Consider the following 12022-nt stretch of genomic DNA (forward strand, 5'->3'; position numbering starts at 1 on the left):
GAAAGAGGGAGCTCTTATTAATATTTTGACACCAAAATCATGTCGATACACCTTACCGACTGCGAGTAAAGCCACCCACGCTTTAACTTGACAGACTGTAGATCGCTTATGGTTGAATGAACTACAAGTTGTGTTTAAATTAACCAAACTCTTTCCTTAGACCAACAGAAACAATTATTCGAAAGAAATAAAATATTCTTTTGGATAGAACATAATATTTGCCTAGGTTAACCAAAAGTTTTACTTCAAGCAACTAAAATATTTGCATATAATAATCGTATTCGAGGGTTGATTAAACCAAAATTTTGTTCCTAGAACCAAATTTTTTCGGGGGGTGGTTTAGGAGACAAATTTATTGCCTACGCCATATTTTCGTTAGTAAATTACAAAGATTTTCGAGCTTCTGATTGGCTGGTAATAAATTGAATATATTCAACTCGTCACACGCTTCCTCCATTGAATTTAGTAATTTTATAATAACAGTTTTGCGTATTATAACAATTAATAATAGTTTAATTGGAACAATTCAGGAGGAACATCCTTACCTGTTGGTAAGGAAGCTCACCGGCTCGGCGCTAGGAGGATACAAGCAGAGGTTATATGAACTTTGAGTCAATATGCACCCGGAGTATGATCATGAAACGCCTCAGTATTTAGGAGATCAGGCATCCTTTTTACGCAAAGCGGGATATGAAGCTCTTTATCAGAAAGAACAAGAGCAACATCCGCTAGTGAACATATCACCCGTTTCAACAAGACCGCTTTCGCAGATAGCTGATAATGCCAACATGAGAAATAGGAGATCAAAAATCCACAAAAAAGTCTTATCAGGATAGACAAATTAGCTGAAGCTAATACTGCTCCCCCTGATTTTCTCCCTGAAGATGTTGATCTTCGGAATCTTCGGAGTTCCTGGGCACATTTTCGATGACGTTAATACGAAAAATGCGAGAGCTCTTGGTGTTTCTCGCACCACAGAGCATGTAATCGCAACATTTAACTTTCTTGTTCAGGGGCCATACTGATATCGTGGCACTCCATTAGGCCAGTGGCAAAGCCACTGGACGCGTCCTCTGGTTGCGGATAGAGGGCCCCTTTACCAAGGGTTTCTGCTGAATATGGTTACAATAATTAATAAGCAGTCGCGAAAAATTGTCCAGGGATGGCCTTGAAGAAATAACTCAACACAACCATGCCAAAAGCTGAATGGCACATGGCTGATGTTTCTTGGTGACTATAGGATACCGGGAATCCTGTCAGTGAATGCAGTGTTACAATTGCATGGTGGGCACCGCAGGGATGGACGAACCCCGTTCCTACCTGCTTGTGGTAGCAACAATGACACAGACACCAAAAAGTTGTGGATGCGGTTCAAAACGATCGCACGCGGTGAGTATCCGATAACAGGTCGGCAAACAGTGCCGATCACCCCAGATTTTGGTTCAGTTTTGCTATTTACAGGGTTTGTCCGAAAAGTAATAGGACTGAGTCGATTTAAAAAAATTTATTGAGCCATTCGTTACAATTCTTTAAAAACTTTCAAAATAGGCTCCTTCTGCGTCGATGCAGCGCTGCCAGCGCGATTTCCAAGCTTTGAAGGCGTCACCGAAGCCATTCTCCGGAAATAGCCTTGAGAGCCGCGGTGCATGCTGCTTGGATCTCCTCTGTGCGTCTCAAAATGCTAGCCTTTCATCGGCCTTTTCAGGCGAGGAAACAAAAAAGAGTCTGGGGGGGGGGGGACATCTGGGCTCTAGGGCGGCTGCGGAAGCGTTGGGATGCCGGCCTTGGTCAGGTAGCTGTTCACAAGAAAGGCGGTGAGAGCCGGGGCGTTGTCGTGGTGCAACTTCCAGTCGGCTGCGATGTCTTGTCGGACCCGACAATTAAACGAATGGGCTGGACAATTAAACGAACGTCTGGGCAATTAAACGAATACTTAGTCGACGGTCTGAGTACCAAACTTTGCGCACATGAGTCATATTATCGGTGTTTGTCGAAGTCGAAGGTCTTCCAGCACGGTCTTCATCGGCGACCTCTTCCCGGCCCTCCAAAAAGGCCTGGTTCTACCGAAACACACCACTTCTTGCTAAAGCAACATCTGGGTAAGCCTGCTTGATCATATCAAACGTCTCTGTCGCAGATTTACCGAGTTTCACACAGAATTTAATCGCCCACCTCTGCTCTAAGGAACGCTGCATTTTCGGCTTGCACCACTCACAGAAACACGTCGCGTGAAAATACCTGTCCTGACTCTCCAAGTGCTCGGAGACAACTGACCAGCCGTTCGTTCGTTAGCTAGGAACGCCCTCTACCAAATCCAGTCGGTGCGCGCACGCTCCGAAATACAGTCGCAGCGGAAGAAAATTAGTCCTATTACTTTCTGGACAAACCCTGTATACTTTTTCTGTAATTGGCTCAATTTGTAAGATTTAAAATTTGAAATTCTTCACTTTTAAATATTTGTGATTTATATTATTCATATTTATATATTTATTTATATTTATTATATTTATTATATTTATATTTATTTATGTTTATTCCTTAATTTTGATGATTATGCTGATCAAAAGTCCATTTTGTCATTCTCGATCTCCCAAATTAAAGAAACTTCTAATATAACTCATCAAAATGACAGCATTATAAATGATCAAAACCTTTCATTTTAAAGATGCAACAATAACAATTCCTAAATTTTGAAAATCAAGTCAAATTATTCATTTTGTTAAAAAGCTTAAAAGCTGAAATATTGCGTAATATTTAATTGTAACTTTTTTTTAATATCTTAACTTTAAAGATGAATCATTCATAATCAAAATCATAAAGATGAAAAGTCCAGTGTTAAAATCTAAATCTTCCAAATTGAGGAATTTGTAATGTGAATCATCAAAATGACAGCATTTTAAACTGTAAAATATAAAACTTGCACAATTTTTAATTGTAAATTTCTGGATATCTTTCATTTGAAAGATTTATAAATCAAAGTTATACAATTCTAAAGATTTACGATTCAAAACCTGACCAGATAGGAGAAATTTGGTCCAAATTGCTCATTATCCAGATGTGCTTTTTCCACCACCACAAAAGTCAACCTTTTAATTTTATATCTTTCAAAATAAAAAAAATTTTGTATGTAAAACATCAAAGTCAGAGACTATTCAATTGTAAAAGATAAAACTAGCACAATATAAAATAGAAAAATAGAAAAAATTGAAGATAAAAAGTCAGGCTCTCAATTTGTAATCTTCTACCTTGAAGAAATTACAAAAATAAATCATAAAATTGACAGAATTTTCTAGTATTAATTTGAAGATTGCACAATACAAATAATTTTTAAAATAAATAAATTTCTATTAAAAATCGTCCATATTAAACAATTTTAGATCAGGTGAAATTTAAAAAAAACTGACAATATTTCGAATTTAATGAAAAGAAATATGAAAATTTTTAATCATAAATTTTCAAAATTAAAAAATTTGAGAACAATATTTTTAAAGATAGATTTTTTACACCTACAACTACACGTCGACAATTTTGAGATATTACATTGAACAATAAATGTTAAGAAAAGATAATTCAACACCAGATAGTTAGGATTAAAATTGTTTGATTTTCGAAATTTCAAGCATTTGAATTTGAGAATCTTGGTTTTTTTCAAGTTGCTATTGAAATTTTTAATATTTTTAAATACTTTTAAATGTAAAGTAATTCAATTTTCAATGTCTAACCTTTAAAATCCTTTCAATATTTAATTCTGAAAGATTCAATTGTGAGTCGTCCTGACATTTTCAATATTTGAATTTAAAACTATCATCGATTCGGGAGGATTTCTATTTGAAAATATTGAATTACTAAGACGGTAATTTAAAAAATTATTGTGCAATTATTATTTTGATATATCATATATTATTTTTAATTTTATCGTAATCAACCAATTTTTTCTGTAATTAATGTCGCTTACGTTCAATATAATTCAATAATTTTAACTGCAATGAAAATAACATTTTTCTTATTAGTTATGTAAAAGTTCTAAATTATTAAAGAAGTGATTATCCGATCAAAACCTACTAAATGCTTTTTTTTAATAAATAATAAAATTATGATTTTTTGTTATCTTAAGGTACTGAATTTCAAAGATTATAAATAAAGATGAAACCATAATTAATAATTACACGGCGAGAGATTTCAAGAGATTAATTCACGGAACTGTTCCTTGATCTTATTCAAGCTTTGGTGCAAGAACTAAGATCTCGGAACCCTTGCTTTTAAAGCAACGGCAGTTGATCTAAATTTAAATGATGGGGTTCCAAGATCTTATTTCTCGTGCCAAAGTTAGAATAAAATCAATTAGACAGATTTTTTTTACGAAAATAAGTGATTTCTGCCGAAAAAATACTGTTATTTTTACAGTTGAAAATAGAATATTTTCTAATGTAGTAAACCTTTAAAGTTAAATCATTGTAAAAACGTTGAAAATTAGATTCTTTCCAACTGAAAACTTCTAAAATTATTTTATTCAAACATGAAGCGTTAAAAATAATTAAATTCCAAAAATCGTTAAGAAACTGAAGCATTCTTAAAATAGAATCTTGAATATATCATTTTTAAATGATCTTTTCGAGTGCCTGCTTCCCATTTCTTTATAACCTGATTTTTTCGTTCGGCATGGTATTTTCCAATATAGTTTGAACCACGCTTCAGCACATTACCATTATGAGGAATGATCGGTACATCATTTTTCACTGCCAAAAAGAATATAGTTTCTAATTATTTCAAAGAATAAAAAATTCATTAAGTAAGATTCTTTATTTCTTACTGAATATATCAAAAATGATAAACATTATTTTTACCATAAACGAGATTTCCAGGGCATTTCTAACGATAGCAATGGATTACGAGAGATTGTACAGATTTGACAATATTTTTAAAGATTTTAAGAATTTGATGAAAATACTTAGTCCAATTGCATAGAGATTATTTATTCATTTTTCAATGGATTTCATAGGAATTCAAGGTACTTTAAAGTGTTTAATTAGATTTTAAAAAATTTCACTAAATTTCAAATTTATTAACATTTTTTTAATCCGTGGTAATCCTTCCGAATCTCTCGAAATTGATTGTAATATATTTGAATATATTTGATGGATTCTAATACATTGTAAGCGATTCCAAGAGTATCGGAATTATTTGCACGAATTTGAGAGATTTCAATTTGTAATATTAAAAGGGTTTCAAACATTTTAAGGTATGTAGTATGATTTCAAACAATTCACTGATTTTTAAAGATTTTGAAAAGATGTTATGCGATTCCCAAATATTTCTACGAATTAAGAAGGATATCAGGAACATTTTATTTAGTTTTCGAAGATTTAAATGAATTACATTTTTCTGAAAAAAGATCTCACTTCACTCTTCTCGGAATCGAACCACAGAACTTCCGATTGTCGGTCGGGTGCTTTCCCAATTAGGCTACTAGATAGATAAAAAAAAATATCATAAATATACGCTATTTCAAGCCAGGTGTTACTTTTATGATACGAGTAATTTAAAGGAATCTGTATTAAACGAACAAAGATTAAAGAATCTGTAAGAGTCCCATAAGTAAAGAGTATGGAGTCAATACATGGCTCCTACAAGCAACGAGAACAATATGTATAGGTAGTAAAGCGATTATGGGGGTAAATGGGAAACTGAGTGGCTGATTTCGATATTACATAAGCAAGGTGTTAGGCAAGGATGCGTTATGTCCTCATAGCTATTTATCACAGAAAAAACAGAAGATAAAATTTACATCGATTCCAGGTGAACGAGTCACCGCAATAAAAATTAACCTTGCCAGATAAACTTTACATCAATCGACGATAATTTCCGATTTTTAAACTTGCCTGGATAATCTTTCGTCTTATAAGTGCTCCATTTTTATTCGAGATGTTGCGAGAATTACGACGTCAGCGCTATCTATCGTCATTTAGCTTCATTAAGCTGGAGAGAAATAGGGATTCCCAACTGGCAGTTGCTTTTTGTGCTTTTTGCTAAATGTTCGTGTAGAAAAAAGGAGGGGGCCCCCGTCAGGGTCCATATAGATTGCCCTCATGTCTTGTTGATTCCATGAAGGCAATCCAGGCGTGGTCCCTTATGGAAACGACATGCTAATCCACAGGGGCCCAACATGGGCTTCCGTCATGGGGAATACCTCATCTGACATATCTCTGGGATGATAACACTATTTTGTACTGGGCTGTCAGTGTTCGGCCAGCACTGGAAATTGCTACTAGAACAGTACTATTCCAATAGGACATTCACCATGAGCGGTAGTACTGGGTCAGCGCGAATTAGCACCGTACTGCTATACTCTAACCATATGACAAAAAAGTTATTTAAAAAATAAATATTAATTGATTGCGAGTATTTTGTCTGCAGATATTAATAGTCCTGTTTAGAGTGAATACATATATTACATTTTTAAACATTATATTACAAATAAAATTTCTAACGCTACGGGGTATCGGACCTACATATCTATACCTAAATCACACGAACTGTTAACAGGAATATCAATAAAGTAATTATTAAATAAATAATTTAAATAGATTATCATTTTGCTTCGCGTAATACTTTGTTTTTTCACGTTGTAGACTACTTTATAACTTTTTACAATGACGGGAAATGTAATTTTTTTTCAACATTCAAACTTTTTCGTAAAAGATAAAACTTAGAATTTTTTTCTTGAAAAAAAACAAGGAAAAAGTTGTTTTCGGGACAAATGTATTTATAGTTTTTGGAAATTTTAGAACGCATGAACCATATTTTTAAATGTATTTTTTTATGTCCATTGTTTAGAATATAAAATATTTACCCTTCCGATTTATAAATTTTAATCATTGATCCGTGAGGGTAACCGAGCTGGCTCCCTGTGGAGGCCCCTATAGAACATCCATATTGTGCAATTTCTAATTTCAACAAAGTGTCATCCAATTTTTGACAGAAATGCATTGTTTGTAAGTCTGAAATCATGAAACCTTAAAATTTGTGGTGTTGGAAAAATATTCACCCTTTGGAATTCGAAATTTTAATCGTTGATCCGTGAGGACAATCGAGCTGGGCCCTCGACGGGGGCCCTCGTAGAATTTCTACTCGTGGAACATCCATGCGGCTCCGCCGGGGGCCCTTATCCTAAGAGATCTCAGTGGGGCTTTTTCCACACGGGTGGTTATAAATAAGTTCTAATTCCTCTACAATAATGTGATTTATTTTGGACGAGATATATTAGTAAAAACAATTTTTTTTTGTGTTTTCTGTTTTTGATTCTACATGTTTTACCGAAATTTGCTCACTTCAGTATGACGCTCTCGAAGAGTTCAGAATTATTTTCCTAACCTCGTTGAAGCTTTCGCCGAAATATGTTTAATTATTATTAATCGTTGCAGGTCTTACCTGCAACAAATTTTATCTTTCGTTTTTTCTGTGTTGTTTTGAATCTGGTGCCCTAATTTATACATCTTAGGATAAACTTTCGCTAAATAACATGTAAACTTTAACAGCGGAAATTTTACATGCAACAAAATTTATCTTTAGTTTTTTCTGTGATTATATTCATGGACAAGTGTCTGAGAAAGACCCTCTTCAACGAAGAAGTTGTGGATCTCGAGACAGTGAAGGTACGTGGGTTGGCGTTCGCAGATGATAAAGTTGCTATGGCAGAATCAATCGAAGACTTGCAAAGAATGCTGAAAAAACTAAATACAAGCATGAAGAGTATGGGTCTTAACATTAACAAAAAAAAAACAAAAATGATGCTGTTCAAAGGAAAGATTGAGAAAACAATATACAACGTTGTCTTCAATGATGAAGATTAGCCGCACTCAAAAAATGTTCTGGGCCCCTTCATTGTAGGATATTTTCCGAGAGTTTGAAGGAAATGCTGAGAAAACAATACGCAATATTGTCCTAAAATATGAGAGAATAGAAGAAGTTTATGATTACGTATTCATTGGAAGCCTCTTTAATAGCAAACGAAAGATAGATGGCATGTTAAATAGGCGTATAAACGAGGGTAAGAAGGTTCGGTAGAGCAAAATATTTCATCAGAATGTAGTATAGAGGACACTAGTTGGCATATGTGAAAGAAATTGGTTGAATTGAGTCCACAGAAAAAACAGAGGATAAAGTTTACATTCATTTCCGACGAAAAGTTCTCTACAACAAAAATTAACTTCACAGGATAAACTTTATACAAATATCGGTTAAACTTTCTTTTATTTTCCAATGAGCCAAAAGAGCGTTAAGAAAAGAGAATTCACAATCACTAAATTTCAGTTATTGATGGTTTGACCTTTAATTTTGAAAGTACTATGCAAAAATGTGGGGGAGGTGGTATTATGACCGAGCGCGTAGCGCAAGGTGAATAAATTATCGAACGCGAAGCGCGAGATAAATATATTATCTAGCTCAAAGTAGCGACATTAACAGATTTGTCTCTAACTTGAAGGGATTTTTTTTCTATGTACCTAACAAAATACAGGGATGAAGTGGCATGCTCTTGATCGGAAATTCAATTTTTTGGACCAACCTAGTTTGCGTGAAACACTCCATAATTTGACATTGGAATGCCATTTTTGACCAATATGCAAATATCGTCCAAGTGGTGCTGGAAACATTGACTCTGAAAGGAGAAATATTAGGATTTTTTATTAACTCATTTTTACAAAGCCCACAAATCTTTACAACAAATTCGAATTGTCTACACAATTTTATTTCGTTTAAATATTTTCGTTTTGTGACCTTCCAGTGGACTCAAATATCTTGATTGTAATACTTTTTTTTAGTACCCTTAAAGGTTTAAGCAAATTGAAATTTAAAAAAATGTATTTTGTCATTAACAGTCAATTGTTTTAACGATAAATTTTTATAGCACAAAATAGTACTTAAAAATGTTTTAATCTTTCGGAAAATAAAAAAATAAAACATTTGAACAAAATAAAAGTGTTTAAAATTTTTTATTTGTTTGAAAATCCACGAGTTATCTTATATGATTGATTAGGAGTTGAAAATATTAAAATTTGTAAAAAATTTAGTAAAATAAAGTGTTTCTCTTATTGTTCTCAGGTAAACTATATATTTGAACAAACCAGTATTATTTAAATAATTCGAAAATTATTGAAGCAAATTATTTTATTGTTATCATTGATTGAAGAAGTCTTAGATTTTTGAACATAATATGTTCATTTCGCGACTTACATGAACACAAATGTTTAAAAAAAATTAAATTGTACAAACAATTCGAAATTATTCAACAAATGACCAGGTATTCTTAAATTGCTGTTGCTTAATTAATTATAACAGAAAATTGAAAAACGATAATTAACCTTATGTTTGATTCTTGTTCTCTGAGGAATTCTGAACAATTTACTGACGAACTGTGTCGTAACGGAAAGTGTTTATTTGTTGAACAAAAAATTATGTTTAGAGTTACCCCAAGCCACCTTGAAGTTTAACATGTATTTTCTACTAGAAAAGATTCCCTGTAAAGTATTCCAAGTAAATTCTAAGGAAATTCCGGTTAGAAATGCCGTATAATTTATGTTGAAATTGCGCTAATCCCCCGGCCTAAAATTGACACAAAAAGTTCCAAGAGAATAGTATACTAGAAGTCCCTCTAATAAAAATAATAAAAAATACATCTTCCTCGAAGAACTTGAGTTCTAAATAAAAATTAGCTGCGCCCCACCCATTCTTCTCATGATCTGTCATTGTACCTGAACTTCCGAATGCACCAGGCATGGAAAATACATCTTGCTCGAGGAAGATAATTTCTAAATAAGATTTTTCTCACTCCAATAATTATTGGAATAAGATGTCATTATACGACATTGCCAGGTATAAAAAATAAATTTTCCTCTAGGATGTTTTATTCTACATGGAATTCTGTCTAATAAATGTTGCAATAATGACGGTATCCGAAAAAAATGGGTTGAGCGCGTCCAGACTTCATTTAAAACTCAACTTGATCGAGGAGGATGTATTATTTACACCCGGTGCTCTCGGAAAATGCCATACAATAACGGGACTCGAGAAAAATTGGTAGAGTGCGACGAATCTTCATAGTTTAAGAGAATGCTGCATATTGTTTTCTCACTCTTTCCTTCGAACACCATGATTTTTGTTTTATTTACGTTAATTATAGGGCCCATGCTCTTCCTGCTTGTATTCAGTTTACTCAGCATTGGTTGCAAGTTTTCAATTGATTCTGTCATGACAACTTTATCATCTGTGAGCGATAACCCACGTACCCTTACTGTTCCGAGATCCACACCTTCTTCGTCGAACAGGGCCATTCTTAGACACTTTCCAATGAATATTAGAAATAGCTACGAGGCCATAAAGCAAGCTTGTCTAAATATGAACACAGTCACTCAGTTTTCGATTAACGCTTACCCTTACTTTTCTGCCATTATAAACTGCTTTTATTGCTTATAGGAACCATCCATTGACTCTGTAATCTTTCAGGGATTACCAAAACTGTACTTCCTTCTATCTTGTCAAATACTGTTTGAAGGTCAACAAATGTTCAGAAACCTTTTTTTTCTTACACTCAAATTTTTCTCTGTGATCAGTCTTAAATAAATATTTGATCCGTAAATGATCTTCCTGGCAATAAATACACTTTGAAGTTACCATATTTTTTCTTCTGTTATTTTTATTACCCTACTTATAAGTATTTTTGAGTACACTAGCAACCTTCCCGTTTTTTCAGTTCTTCATTATATCCCTAACCTCAGTCAGACGACTTTCTTGAATTTTCTTTCTTGAATTTTCTAACGCATCGTGTTCTACATCGCAGTTGCGGTGTCCTTTGGCTTCATCCCCAATAACTCCCTAAAACAATCTCTCAAATCGTCTAATATCCTGTCTGTCACATATCGCATTTCATCTTTGCTATTTTTCATGTTGACAAACCCTTTACTTTTACTTCCCTTCATTTTTTTATAAAGCAGTTTATTGCTTCCTTCAAAGTCGTTTTGTATTTTCTTTTTTTTTCTGTTTTGCTTTAATCTTCACTTTCCTCAACTATTCGTTTAAGTTCCCTCTTTTTGGCTCCATAATCATTTTTACGTCTCTCCCCTCATCGTTAAGATCTGTGATGTTCAACGTTCAATGGCATGCTTCTTTCTTTTCTTTTTGGGCAGTATGAATTTCATCATTTCACCATGCATCACCAGACGCTCTTTCTAGAACTGCAGTACCACACACTTCCGTCGCACTTCGCACTCCTAACTATGACGTCCTTGAACATAAGTGATGCGCCCTTTATGTTTTTATTGTCTATAAGCACCTTCCAAGGTTTTTTTCTATCCGTTCGTTTATCTTATCCTGAAAATCTATTTGCACATCTAGTTTCTGTAAATTCTCAATCTTCAGACAAATTAGTTAAATGCGACCAATCTTAATTCAGAACTCACCTTGTATTTTTCAGAGCGGCACATTTCGGACAATTGGTCCTCGTGGAAAAAATTTAGGGAGGAAATGTGTAAAAGTTCGTGGAAAAAAAACTCGACCACCCTAATCAAGAGGTAGGCGGAAGGAAAAAGATTAAAAATAAAATTGGAGTATATCTTGGCATTCTAATTAAACAAATATACGTAGGCATCCGCGTAAAAATCGACGTGCTAACACATTTAAATTGGTAATTTATCCCGAATGACTCTATAAAAATTTTAGGACACTTTTTTAAAATAAATACTAACGGAATCAGATAAAATACAAGTATCCAATGATAACACGTTTCAACTGTTTCTGTGCATATGCTTTACGATAAATCTATTTTTGAATTTGGTTAATATCTGAATTTAAAATATTATAGTAAATGATTTTTTTATTATTATAAGATATTCTACTCGCGAAGATAATAGATACAGAGATATTATATGGAAGAGCACAAATTTCATCCAGGCGAAAGTGTCGACGTGGTCGTCCACGTAAACATCTACCAGCTAGTAAGAATTCAAGTTAAAGTATATTTAAATTGACT

Source organism: Belonocnema kinseyi, chromosome 10, assembly GCF_010883055.1.
Source record: "Belonocnema kinseyi isolate 2016_QV_RU_SX_M_011 chromosome 10, B_treatae_v1, whole genome shotgun sequence".
In the NCBI taxonomy this organism is placed as follows: Eukaryota; Metazoa; Arthropoda; class Insecta; order Hymenoptera; family Cynipidae; genus Belonocnema; species Belonocnema kinseyi.